Source organism: Microtus ochrogaster, linkage group LG4, assembly GCF_000317375.1.
Source record: "Microtus ochrogaster isolate Prairie Vole_2 linkage group LG4, MicOch1.0, whole genome shotgun sequence".
NCBI lineage: Eukaryota > Metazoa > Chordata > Mammalia > Rodentia > Cricetidae > Microtus > Microtus ochrogaster.
The window spans coordinates 38,387,568-38,408,236 of record NC_022030.1 but is presented as its reverse complement, the minus strand read 5'-3'; the positions used below and the strand labels follow the sequence as shown (position 1 = coordinate 38,408,236).

The 20,669-nt window shown below is 38.2% G+C and overlaps 1 protein-coding gene across 1 annotated transcript in view; it reads left to right on the top strand.

Annotated features, from left to right (window-relative positions):
- Positions 1-20,669, top strand: part of Spag16 (sperm associated antigen 16) — a 1,047,686-nt gene that overhangs the window by 183,531 nt on the left and 843,486 nt on the right. The gene's annotated exons all lie outside the window — the stretch shown is intronic.

The window sequence follows — 20,669 nt, the reverse complement described above, 5'->3', positions numbered from 1 at the left end:
GAGAAAGTATTTGTTCAGTGTTCTGTAACTGAAAAGTAAAACTTTGTGAAACACTTAAACTTCACTAAACAGTTTTTGTTGATAATCATGGATTTTAATTATACCTTAGGTAAATAGCATTGCTTTCTTGCAGTTTGAAGTATAATCTAAGACATATGTAATTTTTCTTCAAGAACCAATGATTTGAGTAAAATCATATACAGGAAAATTTCTCCTTAAGCAAGACTAATGTCTTGTTCCTGTCATGACTGAATATATTTTACCTTTAACTCTTCTCTTTTCCATTTGAAATATGTCCTCTGCTTTTTAAGATATGTGCTATGATATTTAGATGGTTGTTATTATAGGTGGTATATATGTCTATAAATATATACATTTATAGATATACTGAATAATATTTGATTATATCTTAGGAAGAAAAATGTTGCCTATGATGTCTTACTTTAGATATATAATAAATATGATCTTAGTGACATGAATAAAGCCCTTAGGTTAGTGATTTGAAAAGTTCAGTTACAATTTAAAGAGAATCATGAAAATGATACCTTCTCCCCTTAAGGTTCTATATAAAGTGAATAATATAGCGCGCTCTCTCTCTCTCTCTGTCTCTCTCTCTCTCTCTCTCTGAGTGTGTGTGTGTGTGTGTGTGTGTTTGTGTGTGTTTGTGCATGTATAGGTATGTGTCTTTTGAAGTAAGGTCATAACTCTTTCATTAAATGTCTTTTAACTAGATATGATTCTACATGATATTTCTTAACATCAAGACTTTTTCATTAAATGTCTTTTAACTAGATATGATTCTACATGCTATTTCTTAACATCAGCTAAGCCAATAGTGTACCATCTACTATTTTGACTCAAGATAAAAGAAATTTATTTCCACAGATTTTACTTATACTTCAACAGTGGGTATAATATGCATTGGTATAAAAAGAGACCTGTTTTTGTTTTAGAATTGCATTTTAAGAATTTTCCACAACACTCCACTCTATTAGGCCCAGACAATGTGGTATATGAATATGAAGGTTTAATTTGATAATAAAAAGAGAATTATGATAGAAAATGACTCTGTAGTAAGAAATGCTCTTGTTTGCACAAATGTCCAGTAGTCTATGCTTCAAAAGAAATCCATGCATTGAGTTTTTTTCTTTTATAGAAAGTCAGGTTTTTTTCTGTACATTTAAGTTTTGATTATGGTTTCCTCTCCCTGTACTCCTTCCAGTTCCTCACCATCTCCTGCCATTCACATCTATAACCTTTCTGTCTCTCATTGGAAAGCAAGCAGGCATCTAAGGAACAACAGTAAAATAAAAGAAAAGAAAGATAGAATAGGACAAAATTAAAAGAAGAAAAAGCATCAAAGGGCAAGGACAGGAAGCACATATAGACAAGGAGGCACATGTGTTTTCACACAGAGGAGTCCCATAGAAATGTGAACCAGAAGACATAATCTATACCCAAAGGACTTGTAAGGTTAGAGAAAAGAGCGCCCTGACTCCTCATTATGAGACAACAAACTTCCAAGGGTGCAGTTGAATGTGTTTTCTGTTGCTGATTTACTGTTGCCCATGCAGCCTACCCTTAAGAGCGATTTGTTTCTCCAGTGAGACTACCTTGGAGGAAACTGCATTTTCATTTGCAAGTGGTTATCAATTAGAGATAGCTTCTGAGTCAGGGATGGGGGAGATGTTTCTACTTCTTTCAGCTCTAGGCTCCCCTCTGGTACAGACCTCTGCAGGCCTTGTGCATGTTGCCACAGCCTTTGTGAGTTCACATGTACTTAAGTCTTGCTGTGTTCAGATGGCCTTTGTTCCTTCGTTTCCTCCATCCCTTTTGGCTCTTGAACTCTTTCCAGCTCTTCTTCCATAGGGTCCTCTGAGGTGTGACTGAGAAAATTGATGGAGACATTTCACTTATGGCCAAGTGTTTCAAGGTCTTTTATTTTCTACACTTTGTCCAATTGTGATTCTCTGCATTTGCTCCCATCTCTGATGACCGCTAAGTAAGGAACTGTGCTGTGTACAACACAATGTCATTTGGAGTCATGTTATCCTTACATTCCTTTAACAGAAGAGTAGCGTTTGGTTTTCTCCTAGGACCCTGTTCTATCTAGTCCCAGGTTCTTGGTCACCATAGCAGTATAGAACATGGGTTCCATCTCTTGCAGTCTACCTGAAGTCAAATCAAATGTTGGTTAGTTACTCCCACAAACTTTGCACAACCATTGAACCAGCATATTTTGCAGACAGATCACCATTGGAGATTGAAAGCTTTATAGTTGGGTTGGCATTTACCTTTCTCCTTTGGTAGCATGCAGAGTACCTTCCAGGACCATGAGCACTAGTCCATAGGAGTGAAGGCTCTAGATGGGCACCAGTCTGACTTTCCATGTTCATGGAATTGTGTAAGCCTTGTCTTCAGCAATAGGGCAACCATCAGTTTGTGGAGAGCAACCAACAGCTTTGACAACCGCCAGGCTTTGACCATCTACAATTTTAACTTATGGTTTCTTTAATCTAAAATGAGAACACCAGGCTCTCAGAGGATGATTTCCCTACTTATTTATGATAATTTAGTTTTCATTGATAGCAATTCTGTTTCACATCCTCATATTTTATCTCCTAAATTAATAGCTAATCACATTACAATAGCAAATCTTGGCTTACAGAAACATTTGGTAATGAACGCATTGACTCTTCATAGTCACCTACATTGGCTGTCCAATGCGGCTGGCTGCGACCACGGAGCTCAAGCAACTGGATGTAGTCAGCACACTTGGCACAATTTATGGAGAGAGGGAACTGGTCAATTAAGAAACTGAGTGAAGGTTAGCTGGGTGATGGTGGCACACGCCTTTAATCCCAGCACTTGGGAGGCAGAGGCAGGCGGATATCTGTGAGTTTGAGACCAACCTGGTCTACAGAGAGCTAGTTCCAAAAAAAAAAAAAAAAAAAAAAAGAAACTGAGTGAAGGTTAAAGGAAGACTTTTTATTCAATAAAAAAAAAAGAAAGAGGGAAATGCAAGAACCCAGATTGTGGCTGATTTTATTTCCAGCCTCTACGTGGCAGCTGCCCCATAACTGCTAGTGCAGCCCAGGGAGAAATTCCACCATCTTTGCTAGTCATTTTATTAGGAGAGAATGGTCCGTCTTTATGGCTTATGCAGTGAAAAGGTAAACCAGAAGAAACAGTGGTCTTTCATCTTTTAGTGTGACTTAGGTTAAGTTGCTGTTTGGGGACTACTGATTTAGGGGGTTGTTGGCATTGTTGGCACTTTGGTCATTTCTGCTCATGGTACCACAGTTCTTCCTGCTGTCTGTTTGTGGGGTTCCCATTTATTTCATTTTGTCAGCTCTTCCTGTCTATTCTGGTTTTCACTGTCAGTCATTAACTACCCATGTTATAAAATTTCAAATTAAGACTAAGTAAGACTAAGGGTTCCTCTCTTCCTAGAGCTGGGGGACTGGGGAGGTGGACAGTGGTTAATAGTTCTGCCTGTGCAATTCTGAGAACCAGAATTCAGATCCCAGAGCACAGGCAGCAAGCTGGCATCCTGGAAACACATCTCGTTCCAACTCTGAGAGATTCAGCACCATCCTGGTTCAGTACCCAGTATAACAGAAAATAAATGCATAGCCTTATTGTTGTAATTCCGTGTCTTGGTAACACAGTGTCTTGGTACTTAGTATATCTTTAGTAAAGGGTTAATTGATTTGATTGTATGCTTCTTTAGGCAAGAATATTTTCTTAATGATAAGGAATTAATTTTGCTTTTGTGTGTCAATTAGTATCAGTGGGAAAATGTTCTTAAGCTATAGTTTGTAGGTTTTTAAACTTTACAATATATGAAAAGGCCATTACTACTGGAATACTAATAAATACTAATAAACTTGCTGTGTTTTCCTGAGCAACCATGATGAGACTCATCTGCTTTATAGGCACTATCTGAACACATCTCAGTATGGAATTCTGGTCTTTGTTTTTGTCAGATACAAACAGAAAGATGGACAGACAGACAGACACACTGAAAGACCCCAGCTTAGCTGCTGTAATGCCATTTTGCAAGGCTTTCACACAAACAAGTGTAAGTTCAAGGTAAAGTCGGTACTCCTAGGTGGTCAAAACAGGATATCTGTGGTCAGACACCAGGCCTAGGAGGGGAACGAACAGTTCTGGGAAAAACTACATGTGCCCTAGATAGGGCCAAGTCAGCTATTATTATCAGATCTTCATGTCCCTGAGGAACTTGTCCCCAAGTGAACCCATCGCCTCATTCAAACTGACCAATGGGATTCCTGTAACCATGCTTCTACTTCTGTATGCCTGCTCTGCCTGCCCATTTTCATAAAAAAGACCCCCTGCCCAGCCTGAGGGCCTGCAAGTCTTCCAAAGAGACTCTGACACCTGCAGGTACCTTTTGCCTTTGCAGCCAGTGGTCTCGACTGTTCCTCGGGTTAGGGGTCTTCTCTGAGAGAAGGATCACTCTGAGGGTCTTTCAACATGATGCTCGGACACCATGAGAATTACAAGATTTGAATAGGATTTATTTTAAGATGAAAGCAACAAGCAAATCACATCTTATTTAAGAAAAAATTTAAAGGAGAAAAACCTCTCTTTTTAGGGCTATGCATACAATTTACCAGTAATATAAAACCATATAGCCTATGATTTAGGCCAAAATCTCTGTTTTTCCCTCTTGAGAGTCATGACCTAGGATAATTGCTTTATAGTTGAATATTAAAATAATTAATTAGATTGTGTATAAGTGCAGAAAATGCTAATTATGCATCCTTTTTCTAGAAAAACAGATATATCAAAACATTTTTACTGTTTTCTTTAACAAGGTCATAATAAAACATATATTAAAATCCAGATAATTTAAAAATTCTTAATGTCTTACTAATTTGCATTTTTATAGAGTGTAATTTCATAGGTCAAAGGATCAGAAGGCCTTTAAATTAGATTAGTTAATAAAATTTTTAAGCTCTGGTTTAGGTATACATGTATCTACTGCTCTCACTGGCCGTCTGAATGGCGTCTAGAAGACTAAAGAATGTGCTGCAATAACACACATCAGTTAAAACTCCCCTTCACCTCTAAAACTACGTCCTACTTGTGTTCTGTGCCAGCACCCTGCTTTCTCCTGAGACCTGGGCAGAGATGCAGGGACTCACAATCCCACTTGTTCTTTCCTTTCTCCCCACACTGGAGTTCTTGTCTGCGTTGTTTCTTGCTTTGTGGTCAGGACAAGAAAGAGCAACCTCTACTTTAAACGGTTAAGGAAGGAAGGTTGGACTTTTGGTTCCCATCTGAGGATGCAGTCCATCACTATGGACAACGGGGAGTGGTGAGAGTCTGAGGCAGCTTGTCACATTACATCAGCAGCCAGGAATCAGGGGAAAGTGAATGTTTGTGTTCAGCTGACTTTCTTCTTTAGCTCAGTCTACGCCCCTAACCCTTGGAATATTAGCTCCCATATTTAACGAATCTTTCCAACTCAGTTTACTGAATCTAGATAATCCCTCAAAGATACACCTAGATGTTTGTTTCCATCGTAATTCAAAATTCCAACAAATTGACAACCAAGACGTGCCATTCACCTCCCTTCTCTGAAACTCCTTTTATCAGAGAGTCACTAGTAACTTTTTGTACTTCTCCACTGGTCATGTTTGGCTTCTCATTTTCTTCACTACTGAGGTACTGCTTAGACAGCTGGCCACTCCTGTATTTCCTCCTGAGACTCCAGCTGATGTTTATGTGTCCTGGATTTCCTGTGGACTCCCATGCTCCTTCCTCTTAGCTTGTCCAGTGATTGCTCCTCTTAGGAAAGACGCCTGGTTAAGGGACCACCCCTTACAACCAGCTGTTAGCTTCATCTCATCACTAAGTGCAGTTTCTCAGGTGCTATCTTCTATTCTCTGTCTTTCAATTGTTTCCAAGTGGTAATATCTTGACACCCGCCCCCTGCACTTGAGTATTGAATATGATTTGTCAACTCTAATGTCCAAAGATATTTGTGTTCCCCCAGAAAGCCTGGACTTCTCCTAACCTCCATCTTCATGAAAGAACGAGCATGGATAAATAGATACATCAGCTAGATGTATTTTTTACCCTTATTCTTTTACCCTATAATTTCCACCATTAGACCTCCCACTCAGGATTTGTAGAGGATGTAGCTCAGTGGTAGAACCCTTGTCTAGTACATTGGATCCCTGCTTTGGGGGAGAATCTCCCAATAATTCTGGTAGTTCTTTAATTTAGAATGCATTAAAAGTTTTCACTTTTGTTCTCTACTTCTCTTAGTAATCACTAACAAATCAAATCAAAAGGCTACTAAGTAATCCCACCATACCCCATAATAATTCATTTATTTCACAGAATAGACGTTACAAAAAAGTAAATTAAACTGTCTCGAAAAGCCAAAAAAAAAAAAGTAAAATTGAGTCATCAGAGCTCCTATTTAAGTATGTGTTGCACCTGTCAGACTCTACGAGATAAAAATCATGCCTTCCTTTTGGCCCTGTGCTCCCCTATCCTCCTTTGGCCCGCACATAGCAGTTATTTCTGTTCTGTGGACACCTACTACTGTTCCATTGGAAGAGCCTTTTACTCTCCTGGCAGTGTCAATGTACAAGGTTTTCATCTCTGCCTCATTCATACCTTTACCGCAAATGCACCTGCTTCCAGAGGCAGTTCCCCAAAATATAACTTGTATTTTACCCTCCATTTTCCAGGAACTTTAAATGTTTTCATTATGGTTACTTTTCAAAAATATGCTTTCAAAGATTATTTTATTTATTTATGTTTATGTCTGTGTATATGTATCTTCATGGACATATGTGCATGTGTGTGTGGGGTTGGTGCACACATGGAGGCCGAAAGAGGGTATTGGCTCACTTGGAGCTGGATTTAGAGGCATTCTCAGATGCCTGGCTTCATACATAGGCACAGGGATCTACACCCTGCTTTTCATGACTGTGCAGCAAACATTTTTAACTGCCCCACCTCTCCAACCCCCACTCTCTTTTCTTTTTCCTATTGCTCACCATATGCCTGGGGAGGCATGCATTTTGAAGCATTCATGAACAAGACCCAGACAGTTAGCTTTTGCCTAGTTCATTTGAAGAAAAACAGTACGGTAGGTGTTCACTATCCATTTTCCTCTTTTCTAAGACCATTGGAATATTCTGTTTCTGGCCTGCTAAGCAATAAACTTCACCATGTGACTGAACATAAGGGACTGTCTACTCTCTTGTCGCTGGAACCAAGGACATTGTAAAGGCTCAGAGCAATGATAGGAGCTGGATTCCTGAGGCTGCTGTTTGTGGGCTCACCAGCATTGATCTAGTTTTAATCTCTAGATTTTCTATGCCTTTAAAAATTAAATGAGTTAGCCTGTTTAAAAAAATGATTTCAATGCGAGAAATATTATACGATATTTATATTCACAAACTCATTCAACAAAACTGAAGACTCTTCAATTATTCTGAACAATTAACTCTCTGAAAGAATTCTGTTTCAGTTAGCTGGCATTTACTTGACATCACAGTAAGTCAAGTGTAAAATCCATTGATGGTAAAGCATGTTTTGTGCCCAAAGTGCTATTGGAGAACATAAAAGGAGGCAGAGGGAAAAACAGTACAGGGTAGCTTCAGGATCAAAGATGGACCAGGTCTTTTCTGATAGGACAGCAGGTAGAATGAGACCCTGTAGTGTGTGAAGAAGTGGGGTGTGCAGAGAGCAAGGAAGAAAAACTGAAGATGGACCATCTATGAGGCAGATATGTGTCCGCAGTATTCCAGGAGCAATATGGAATCCAGTGTAAACAGAGGGAGGGAGCTTAAAGATGCTGTGAGAACCAGGCAGTGTGGTGCATGCCTTTAATCTCAGCACTCGGGAGACAGAGGCAGGTGGATCTCTGTGAGTTTGAAGCCAGCCTGGCCTACAAGAGCTTGTTCCAGGAAAGGCTCCAAAGCTGCAGTGGAGACACAAGGATCACAAGATCACAAGAGTGTTCCACAGGACCTTAAATTGTAACAAACACTTTCCATGTATGCTGAACATGTTGAAAACCTATTCTAAATTTCTGAACAAAAGATACATAAGTTGATACGTAAAACAGGATCTTTCAAATTTCTCTGTGGAAATTGTACTTCCAATGGGATCAAGGATAGGAAATGACACTAGATCCAAAAGACTTGAACAATTTAAGAGGGCTATAAAAATTTCCATGTTAAATACGATGGTGCTCTAGGAGAAGATAAGTGACCAGAGTTAGAGTCAAGGAGCTTTTATTAGAGAATGAATGTGGGTGAAGAGATGGAGGTTTCAAGGGTAACTGGACTTTGCCCTCAGCAGATGAAGAATGAAGTAAGCACTCAGTTGTGTGAAGGAAACTGAGGGTGAAGTGAGCTTGAGAACGTGGGCGCGCTAAGCTCATGAGGCTCACGGGACTTAGGCGGGTTGGAGTACTTTACACTGTGCTGTGAACAAGGTGCACATAAAAGGAGGCAGAGGGAGAAACAGTAGAGGGTATGGCTTGGCATGCACAAGGGTGCCTGTCGGTAATAATCCAAGAATTGCCCTGATGCTTTCACCAGAAATATGGTAGCTGGCTGGCATTTCCTCTACAAACTAGCCTTTATAGAAGTATGCTTTTTATAACCACGGGTCACTGTCAGGCCTACCTGGAATGTTTTGCTTGTAATTGCATGCTTTTAGGAGTTGCAAGTTATACTTAGCATGTATTTTTAAAATTAAATAACTATAGATTGTAATTACTATTTCAAAAATATATAAGCTTTTATAATGTAAACATGTTTATCACTTCAAAATCATCAATGTATTAGAATGAAGCATGCTTTTGATTTAATTTATAGAAAGTTCTTATAGTTTCTAAAGTTAACTTAAAGAAAAGTCTTCCCTAGAAGGATAATTATTGCAGGGATATAGTCTACTGGTTTTAGGATTTGGTATCAAAGTGCTAAGGAATTAGGTATTAGGTAGGCTTCCATTATATAATGATACAGTAATAACATTTGTACCATTAACTTTTAAGAAGGAAGACATACATGAATACACAGTAAATACAAGCATTAATTTTAATGACCTATTAAATTTTTAAGGGTATGTTCCATGAATAAGTGCATCATTGAATTAGCAGATTAAATTTTCAGGTATTTTGTATGCCTTTAAAACCCTTTCCTGGGTCATTCTTTAATTTTAAACTAAGTTTATTCAGACACTTTGGGTTTGTCAAGTGTCTGCCATTTTCTAGAAAGTGTTCTCATTTTTTTTTTGGTCAACTTACAGCTAAAAATTATGGAAGGGCTTTTACATTGGTCACAGATGATGCATCAAGCTCTTTCAATTCCAGCATTTCATAGACTCAGCCAGAGACCGACAGTTGCCCTTCTGGGGCTATAACCATTTTTCATTCCCTTTTAATTATCTAGATCCATAGTAATAACCACAGTGACCTACAAGAAGGCATTGTTGGACATATTATAATTATATATAGCAATTATGTTTAGTGCCAACAATGCATAAAATCCTACTTATTAACTAAGGTTGGTAAAAATGAAGCTTTGCTCGTCTCCCTTAGGATATAGTCGCAGGTTTTGAAAAGCCAAGGCATTTAATTTCTGCATAAAACTTTTCCTGAAGTATATTATTATGGTAAGACAGGTCTATTTCTGTGAGATGATAGTGAATTAAAAATATTTCCACAAATATAGAAAACACTTCTCACTTCAGCTCCTTCTTTCATTGTATACTGATATTTCCTATTACCTGCTGTGTAATAGGAAGGGAAATGGAGTTCAAAGCCAAGGTTAATCTCTATAAGATCCAGGAAAGGTTGCTTAGGACACGTACCAATAATACTCTTTTTTTCTTGAATAACTTATTCAGTGTTTCAAAATATTTATAATTGTGTTTAATAATTAGAAAGACTATGCGATATTTGAATGATGAATGACTGTAGCAATTTCTGATATTTCTTAATGCCTCATCTAAAATTGGCAAGTCTCATCCATTTTAAAGTTAATGTATATAGAATGACATTTATATATACATGTTCACACATGTATGAATTATATAATAAATGGATTATTAGAATGAGGTCTAAATCTTCAACCTATTCTGTAAATTTCTTACATTGTCATGACAAAAAATATTTTTGTGTTGGTTTCACATCATTTTTTGTATTAATAGTTATTTTATAATCTAATAGAAAGCAATCAAACTTTTATTAGGCTTATTCACCCCACATACATAACAATATTTATGTTCAGATCCAACTTTAATTTAAAACTACTGACATTATCCTAAGGCAATAGCCATTAATTTTAGAATGGCTCATAAAGTATCCCATTTTAGCATGCGTATTTGCGAATACCTAATATTTATCAGTTCTTTGTTCACTATCTCACTTGACTGCTATCCTGCTTTTTCCCCCAACTTCACATTTCTTTTATTTTAGTGTCATTAACTTCCATAAAGTATCCTTTGATGACTGAGCTATGAATCTTTAAACCTTCGCCTTAACACTTATTTGTCATCTTAATTAGATCACTTACGCCTATGGTTTAATCTTGCACTTCTTTCAAAGGCTGTCAATTGCAATTTAGTCCCCATAGTTCCCATAAATGTCTCTGCGTATGATAGTTACATTTTTCCAAATGGAATTATTTCTTTGTGTTGCCATCATAATAATCTTTTAGAAATCAAGATACAATACTTTATTTTTATTTTAAACTGTATATTCTAACACCTGGAGGTTTGATTATTTCAAACTAACTTGGGCCTTCTTGTTTTCCTTTCTTCTTTCATTGTATACTGATATTTCCTATTACCTGCTGTGTAAAAGGAAGGGAGTTCAAAGCCAAGGTTTGAACTTCCTTCCTTCCTTCCTTCCTTCCTTCCTTCCTTCCTTCCTTCCTTCCTTCCTTCCTTCCTTCTTTTCTTCCCCTCCCTCCCTCCCTCCCTCCCTCCTTTTCTTCTCTGTTTCTTTGTTTTAACCCTCTTTGTGTGGACCCACTGTGCTCTTCAGACAGAAATGCACTTTATCTTTCTTTTTCATTTGCAGAAACTCAAGCAGCCTTATGAGTATCTCCATCCCTAAAGCAAATCTTCTTTCTGTTCTCTTGGTACTAGGTCCACTGTGCAGAGTATACATAAGATAGGGCACACAGAACAAATCCTATAGAATCCCTATGGTTCATTGATAAATTCTGTGTTTCCTAAAGTTTCAAAAAACTCAAAAGGACAAATTATAAAAGTGTTACATACTCATACTGATCAACCAATGATACACTCAATTTCCTTGATGCAGGGGGAGAGTGTGGTCCTACCTCAACTTGATGTGCCATCCTTTCTTCAAGCCCATGAGAGTCTGCCATGGAATGGAAGCAGAGGAGTGGATGGGGAGAAGGGTAGATGGGACTGGAGGAGAGAAAAGAAAGCAACCTGTAGCAAAACCAAACATTTTGTGAGTAGTTATCTGTAGAGGAAGCTAGTGTTTCAAGCCGGAAGGCACATGTGCTGTTGCAGGAAGTACACTGCAGCTCTTTACGTTCCTTGGCTTAGTGGATGGCATCAAGCTCTCGCTCTTGGTGCTCAGTGCAGAGCGAATGTTTATCTGCAGTGTCTGTCTAGGTACTAATGGCAGACGGACCATGCTGAAGCTTATCCAGAAGGAGTTTTGTTGATTTTACTCATTACTGCTAGTTATTTTTCAATTTGCCAAGAGAAACCTCAAGAGCGGAATTGTTCATTTGTGTATTAAATCAAATGGAGTTTCTTAGGCTTCCAATCCCTGTGAACAAGGAACTGCATAAATGTACCATTCCTTAACTATTTTTAATTTCTTTTTGAAATATTGACTTTCACCTTGCAATAGCACATGGTAATTTCAACTCCCCTATATCACTACAAACTGTATTTTATATCAGGGTCCATATCTAATAATTTATTTTTGTTAGTTCACCTGCTACCAAGCCATTTAAATAAAAGTAACCTATTAATTTTTATTTCTTTGTCTATTTTTACACCCTTTGACAGGCTATTTAATTTCTGTTTCATTTTGAAACCTGAATGACTGTTACAGTCATTTCAGTGGATTATCATGGTGTCTAACTCCATTAATATCTGGGGGGTTTGAAGATATTCAGTACAGGTGCAAGAGCAAGGACCTGAGTTCACTCCTCAGCACCCATGTCAAACCTAGGTTGCTTTGGTGATCCTCGCACTGGGCAGGCATGGGGCTCTCTGCGTAATCAGCTCATTTGAATCTGCAAGCTCCATGTTCAATGAGAAAAGAGATATTAAGCCATTGTGAGAGATACCTGCACAAGCTCATGAGAACATGCATACATATGAATACATACATACACCCAATCTTATCTCGACTGTCTAAGTGAGGCATGTGTGCACACAAATCATCTACGATGCCGCCTCGTAATAACACCGGAAACATAGAATGGCTAACAGCACTATGGTAGCAAAGCACCACAGGCAAAACTTTGTATTTTTGACAAAGAGTATTTCATACTTCAGAATGGTGGTGTGTTTAGAACACTTCAGGGGTGGCCAGGTGACAGTCATAGAAGGTGCCACACATAAATGGGAATAATGACAGCATACTGCAGTATGCTGAAATTAAGAATTTTGAAAATGTTATTTTTAATTCTTAGAGGAATGAAATTGTCTATTCGTATTCCCCATTGTCATGTTAAAATATAAAGCAGTGTGGCGGTTCCTCAGGAAATTCGGGATCAACCTACCCCTGGACCCAGCAATACCACTCTTGGGAATATACCCAAGAGAGGCCCCATCATACAACAAAAGTATATGCTCAACTATGTTCATAGCAGCATTGTTCGTAATAGCCAGAACCTGGAAACAACCTAGATGCCCTTCAATAGAAGAATGGATGAAGAAAGTATGGAATATATACATATTAGAGTACTACTCAGCAGTAAAAAACAAGGACTTCTTGAAGTTTGCATACAAATGGATGGAAATAGAAGACAGTATCCTGAGTGAGGTAAGCCAGACCCAAAAAGAGGAACATGGGATGTACTCACTCATATTTGGTTTCTAGCCATAAATAAAGGACAGTGAGCTTATAATTCGCAATCCTGGAGAATCTAAATAAGAAGGTGAATCCAAAGACAAACATATAGGCATCCTCCTGAATATTAACCTTCATCAGGCGATGAAAGGAGACAGAGACAGAGACCCAAATTGGAGCACCGGACAGAAATCTCAAGGTCCAAATCAGGAGCAGAAGGAGAGGAAGCACGAGCAAGGAACTCAGGACCGTGAGGGGTACAACCACACACTGAGACAATGGAGATGTTCTTTCGGGAATTCACCAAGGCCAGCTGGCCTGAGTCTGAAAAAGCATGGGATAAAACCGGACTTGCTGAACATAGCAGACAATGAGGACTACTGAGAACTCAAGAACAATGACAATGGGTTTTTGATCCTACTGCATGTGCTGGCTTCGGGGGGGGGCCTGGGCAGTTTGGATGCTCAGCTTACTAAACCTGGATGGAGGTGGGCGGTCCTTGGACTTCCCACAGGTCAGGGAACCCTGATGGCTCTTCAAGCTGATGAGGGAGAGGGACTTGATCGGGGGAGGGGGAGGGAAATGGGAGGCGGTGGCGGGGAGGAGGCAGAAATCCTCAATAAATAAATAAACTTTAAAAAAAATAAAGAAAAAAATATGTACACAGTATAATAAGGAACAATACAGTGACATAAAATTATTAGCTGATAAAAATGACATATGTTAAAGTGTAGTGACAGTTTACTTGTACATCAAGTAATAACTGTTTATTCAAAAAAAGCATAAATTTAATGCACTAAACTGCATCTGTGTTTTAAGGTTCTTTCATTGCATTGACATTTTCAACTTCAGAATCGTGGTAAAGAAGACCTGGGTTGGGACATCTGGCCATTGTCCCCACAGCATAGTTTAGTGTGTCATATATGCGTCTGTGTGCCCTAGGAGGAGTGTGTTCCAAAGCTGACAAATGTGGTCCCTGGGATCTCCTGTCTAATGTGAGCCTGTCCCCCAGCCAGTGTTTGGTTCTTTGAGTGAATATTGCCCAACTGAGAAGGAGATGGGAGGCAGTGACTGAGAACGGGCGAGTGCTGATTCTTAGAAAGGACAGAGAGAGCCTTCTGCTCGTGCTCTTCTTCACTGGAGACTGCGACCTTTTGTTCACAATCCTTCCTTTTAGTTTGCTTAATTATAGTTTCCAAGAAACTGTTATGATGCCATATTGTATTGCAATGTTTTAAGTAAGAGGTACCACTTTCTCTGGGTAGTCTCGTTGTCCTGGAACTCACTCTATATATCAGGCTGGTCAGAAACTGAGAGAAATCTGCCTGCCTCTGCCTCCCAAAAATTGCTGGGATTAAAGGCTAATGCCACCACTGCTTGGCCCAAGAATTCTTGGCAGTAAGGTGAGGGGACTGTGGCCTTTGCTCCTCACAATGATACCTAATGTTTTGGGGAGAAGATTAATTTTTTCTTTTCTGGAAAAATCTTTCTGAAAAGGTTGAGGACACATTTTTGGAGCTGCAGAGTGTCAAAGAGGAGACACTGGGAGCAAAGTCTCGCTCTTGCAGACTCTCTTTAGGTCAGTGTTGCCTGTCAAAATAAAACATGAAATAACATTTACCATGGGGAGCAGAGGGACACTTTTAAGTGAAATTAAAAGCGTAAACTAGAGAAAATCAATGGATTAAAGTTAAATAGGAGTAAAATTATAAAACTTCTTGCAAATTTTGTCGAGGGAATTAAGCGAAATCAATGAGTTTCATTTTATTTCAAAGTGGAAGCCAACAACTAAAATGGTTAAACTGAAAAGGTGGGAGTGAGTTTCCGTGTAAACAAAGACAGTTAGATGTTCTTTATATGGCTAATAAAATTGTTAGGAGGTGTGCAGATAGAAACAGAGGTCCTGAAGGTAAGAGATTTTGTTCCATACTGAGCTAATTTCAGTCTGGAAAGGAGTAGAAGGCTTTGAGGGGCTGGAGAGAAGGTGCAGCAGTTAGGTGCAGGCTCAGCTCTCTCGGAGGATCTAGGTTCACTTCCAGCATCCACGTGAGGTCTCGGCTAGCACTGCACTTAAATGCACCCTTTTAACACACAGTTTAAAATAAAAATGATTTTTTGAAAAGCAAAGCAACTGCAAATATTAAAATAACAGCAACCTGCTGGCTGGCTTGTAAAATTAAACATTCTATAAAGACCTAAGAAAGAAATCAAGAGCAATACTGAAAAGAAAATAGGGAGTATGCAATAGCTTGGAGCTATAGGTTGAGTTAGGATAGGTGGCGCATGGGATTTGTCAGACACACATGTGCACAGAAAGCCCTTGCTGTGGGTCAGTGTGGTGCAGGCTCGCCTGTGTTGACCAAAAAGCTCAGCTCCTTCACAATTGTATGTAGAAACATGCTATTTGGCCGGGCGATGGTGGCGCACACCTTTAATCCTAGCACTCGGGAGGCAGAGGCAGGTGGATCTCTGTGAGTTCGAGACCAGCCTGGTCTACAGAGCTAGTTCCAGGACAGGCTCCAAAGCCACAGAGAAACCCTGTCTCGAAAAACCAAAAAAATAAATAAATAAATAAATAAATAAATAAATAAATAAAAATAAAAATAAAAATATTTGCTTTGTAGTCTGTTCTCCCAGACTTGCTCCACAGCCTGGGTAAAAGCTTGTGCGTAAGGATATTTAATCCCTGGCTTGCGTGCACCACACCGTTTGTACCTCTGACATTTCACTGTTCATTATCATTTAGAACAGCGAATGTTTTGTATAAACACAAGTAGATCTTTCTGCTAGACAAATCTGACCTTTGCTTCCACCGTCATTGTGCAGGTTACACATAATGAAGAGTGAATGAGTGAAGTAATCAATTTCAAATGTGCAATGTCAGAACTAATAGTTGAAATACAGTTGAAATGAGATTTATGAGTGAAAAACACATTTTCTTTACATAGTTAAAGTGTTTTTAAATGATGTATTTAATTTTATTTTTAAATTACTTAGCGATGTTAAATAAATTTCTACAATCTAGTTGGACCTTCTGTATCTGTGGGTTCTGAACTGCAAGAAAGAGCTAACCAAGAATATGCTGTAAACCTTGGTTGCATCTGTACACAAATATTATTAATCTGAAATGGTTTTATTTGTGCTCCACACATGCCAGTAGGTTATGTTGGTTACATTTGTTCTGCAAAGATACTGTTAGTCTACAGTAGCTACTTCATTTATACTGTAAAGTCTATGCTACTTCCATCTGTATGACATAATGCGATTAGCCTTTGATGCTTACACCTGTTCTACATGATGCACAGATTGTTTTCTTGCCCTTATTCTAAGCAATAACTTATAACATCTGCTTGCATGGAAATCTACATAGTGTTAGATATTATAAGTAACCACAAGATGATTCAAAATCAAATGGATATGTGCATAATTTTAAATTTTTTTGCATATGCCATATAGTAGGTTTGCGTAGCTATGGATTTTGGTGTTTTTGGAAGGCCCTATTATGAATCCCCTGAGGACATATATGGACAACCATACTAAATTCTTGAAAGTCTTACTTTGAACGAATTATTCCATTATATGGATATATTCTCTTGGCAGTTTTTACATTTTACATTATTACATACCTATAATTTTGATATTGATAGTATTATTTGTAAGCAATGCTATAAAATATGAAGAATTATTTACTTTGAGTGAAATTAATAAATATTATATAATTATATGGAAATTTGTAAGCTTAAAAACTTAAGTTTAATTAAGTATACTTTTTGAAAAATGAAAATAGGGACAGTGATATTGGGTAATGAGTAAAAGCTCTTGCCACAGACCTCTCAACATGAGGTCGAGCCCTAGAGCCCACAGGGTAAAAGTGGAGAACTCACTCCCACAGGTCCTCTGACCACCATGTGCAGATTTTAGAAATATATTTCTTGTGTCAAATTAGCTTACAGAATTAAATTACAACCCATTTGTATGGATATATTTAATTTGAGGAAATTAGTTCTTTTAATGATTAAAATTTTTATTTTATATTTATTATATGGAAATATTTTACACATTTTCATATTATATATTATATATAAACTTTCGTTTTAGCCATTAACCTGTAAGAATTTACTTTATTCTTCTGCTAAAATATCTGTTGGTTCATTAACTAATAAAAATATTCATGTTGCATAATTTCATTAATATTGGTATAATGTATATAAATATCCTCTATCAAATTTTTATCAGTTATATGAATGTCATAGAATATCATTTAAAGATGTGTGACATTTGTTTATGCTTTAGAATATTTGTTTAATGGTGCAAAGATGTGCTGCATTCTTTTATATTGCATTTATTTGACTCTGTGAGGCTGTGTTACTTTGCCTGCCTAAAATACCTGATTGGTCTAGTGAAGAGCTCAACAGCCAATATCTAAGGATAGGCAGGGCTGGCAGGCAGAGAGAATAAGTGGGAAGAGAAGAAGAAGGGAAAGGAGGATAGAAAGGAGGAGAGAGGACGCCAGGGGCCAGGGGCCAGGGGCCAGCCACCCAGCTACTCAGCAAGGCACAGAGTAAGAAGTAGAGAAAGGCAATGACCCAGAGTCAAAAGGTAGATAGGATAATTTATAGTTAAGAAAAGTTGTCTAGAAACAAACCAAGCTAGAGCTGGGCATTCATAAGTAAGATAAGTCTCCATGCATTTATTTGGGAGCTGGGTGGTGAACCCCCAAAGAGCTAAGAGTAAAAAGTAAAAAACAAAATCCAACTTCATATGAAGACACATATTTTTGTTCTTAAATATATATTACTACTTATGTATTCTTTCTATATACCATGTTACATCTGTATTTTTGCCATCACAGAGGGTCACTCAGTTAATGGTGATGAGGTACTTTCCTTGTGTTCCTTGTATGCTTCCTGTTCCTCAGCTCTTCATACTCTGAAGCTTCTGGAGTATTGGTTGGGCTCTGTGTAATTCATTTGACACCAGGATTAACTGGAGTGATTTACCTTGAGAGTGACCTGATATATAGGGAGCTTACTGGTTTAATTAGTAGCAGGCCAAGTATGGTTTAAGGGTACCACTGTATATGGTGGAGTCACCCTTTTCTTTTCTGTCGGCACTCTTCTTGAACTCCTTGTATCCTTTAATGTTAACAGGTGTACTCATTTCCAGGTACCATATTTTGCAAATGTCATCCAGGAAATGAAAGAAGAACTCTTATCATAGCTCGATATTGTATCCCTGCAAGTTTAGGTAAATGCTTCCCTCTGTTTTATACTTTGAGCAAATTAAAAGAGTACTGTATGATAGAAAGCAAACAAGAAACCTGCCCAAGAGTCTGGCACAGTATCAGACTGTCTCCATGGCTGGTGCAGGGAACCTGGAAGTTGCTTCTGGACAGAAGGTGATGCTAAGACAGGATTAAGTGTGTTGTGTATGTTTTTCTTCACTCTTAGGCAGACTTGATAACTAGATTGCTGACAAATGTGTTCTCCTCTACAGTGTAGTGTATCGTGTGTCCCAGCTGCAAATCCTGGGCCATTGCCCTTGATTTAAGGTCTTGTTCTTGTCCTATTTATCATTTTGTAGCAGAAAGAGAATTCTCAGTGTTTCAAGGCTGGTAGTCATTTATTAAGTGACATCTACAAAATTACTTAGTACCCTGTGGTACTCTGTTGTGGTAAGATCAAGCTGATGTGAGATTTCCCTCTGTATGCTGTGAATGTTTTATTACCATTGGTTAAGAAAGAAGTTGCTTTGGCCTATAGCAGGGTGGAATATAGCAAGGCTGGAAGTCCAAGCAGAGATAAAAGAAGAAAGAAGGCAGAGTTAGGGAAATGTCATGCACCTGCCAAAGGAGATAGGTGTTAGAATATTAGCGGTAGGCCACAGCCTTGTGATGATTCATAGATTAATAGAAATAGGTTAATTTAACATATAAGAGCTAGCTAGAAATATGCCTGAATCATTGGCCAAACAGTCTTGTAATTAATATGGTTTCTATATGATTATTCGTGTCTGGGTGGCTGGGAACAAAAGAGTAGTTTCTGTTTACACCAAGCCAAAGGAAATTCTTTGGTGATAGATTGAAGTTTGACTGAGCTTCACATACATAGGGCCAGGCATGATTCTCAAACCCTCCTGTATGTTCAGAAGATGATGGTCCTCTATTCTTTTTTTGTGTGTATTTAGAATATACCATAGTAATGAGTATTCTAGTGACTTAACACATAGCCCCTACCATCTGCAAAGATACCTGTGAGACAGCCTTTTCTTCCCATGAACCTCAATTGTGGCTACACTTGAAACTTTAATTTGTGGAGATCAGCCTAATTTGTGGACACAATGACCTATTTGCTCTCCTCACTGAGTGTTTGCTGCCACCTGTTTCCTATCATCTTAGGCTCCAACCTGTGTGATTCTGGAAAGCAGGTGTCCGTCCAATTCAACTACTTTCTAGTCTTTCAATTTCCTCTATATAAACACTGTGAATCTCCAATGCATTATAAGGGTGACAGTTTTAGATAGAGAAGTAAATTGCTCATTTAGCCCTAGCAGGGTATTTATGCACAATATATTATTTATGTTTATTCTTCCTAAATAGAAGCAGTACAACTCATATTGAATACTTGACTTTGGTAGTTTAAAGGTGAGAATAATTAGAAACTTCACAGCCCTCAGTTGACAGAAGCTGAAAATTTACATAAATATTTACAGTGAGAAGAGACCAAAATAAATGTAACATCATAAATATATTTCATTAATATCTCTGAGAGATTCATTATAGTGTACTAACTTTGTCAGAAAACCTCGGTAGATAATTAGGGCAAGTTAAAGTTAACAAATGGAAAAAAAAGAAGGAACAATTTTATGTATGTGTCTGTCCACCCATCTACTGATAGATTATAAGAATAAATGCTAAAGTGTTGATGTCATATGTAATAGGGAAAGAAGCAGAAAGCAAGAAAGATCTCTTGCATGAGTAGTTCCCTGGAGTCCTCCACTCTGGAGGGGATTCCTGGCTTCTGCTACAAGTAAAGGAACTTCAGGATGAGCAGCAAGAAGCAGAATTGGAAAATTAGTAGAAGTGATTACAATGTAGCTGCTACACCTGGCATTAGTAAAAAATACGCAGAGAAAGAATAAGACAAGAGTGAGTATGACCTGCTCCAGGTAGAGATGTGTAGAATTCTTTACCAATGAGTATATGTAGGATGTTGGTTGCTTCCAAGTTTCTTTGGAAAATAAGAAAACCTACTACCATTTATAAAATCGTGGTAAAAGAGTGTAGTTTGCAAGAAAATTAAAAAAATCATTTTTTTTTTCAAAAACAAAGTTGTAGGATTGATCTACGAGGGGTATGGTTTAGATTTAGGAATGAGAGGGCAATAATAGAAACTCATGTTTAAGACTGGGGATATGCATTAGTGTGTCAGTGGGCAGAGGTACTTGACCCTTTGAGTTTCATCCCCAGAACCCACAAGATGGCAAAGAGAAACAACTTTTCTACTCTCATCTTCACCAGAGTGATGTGGCATGCAACACACACACACACACACACACACACACACACACACACACACACACACACACAGAAATA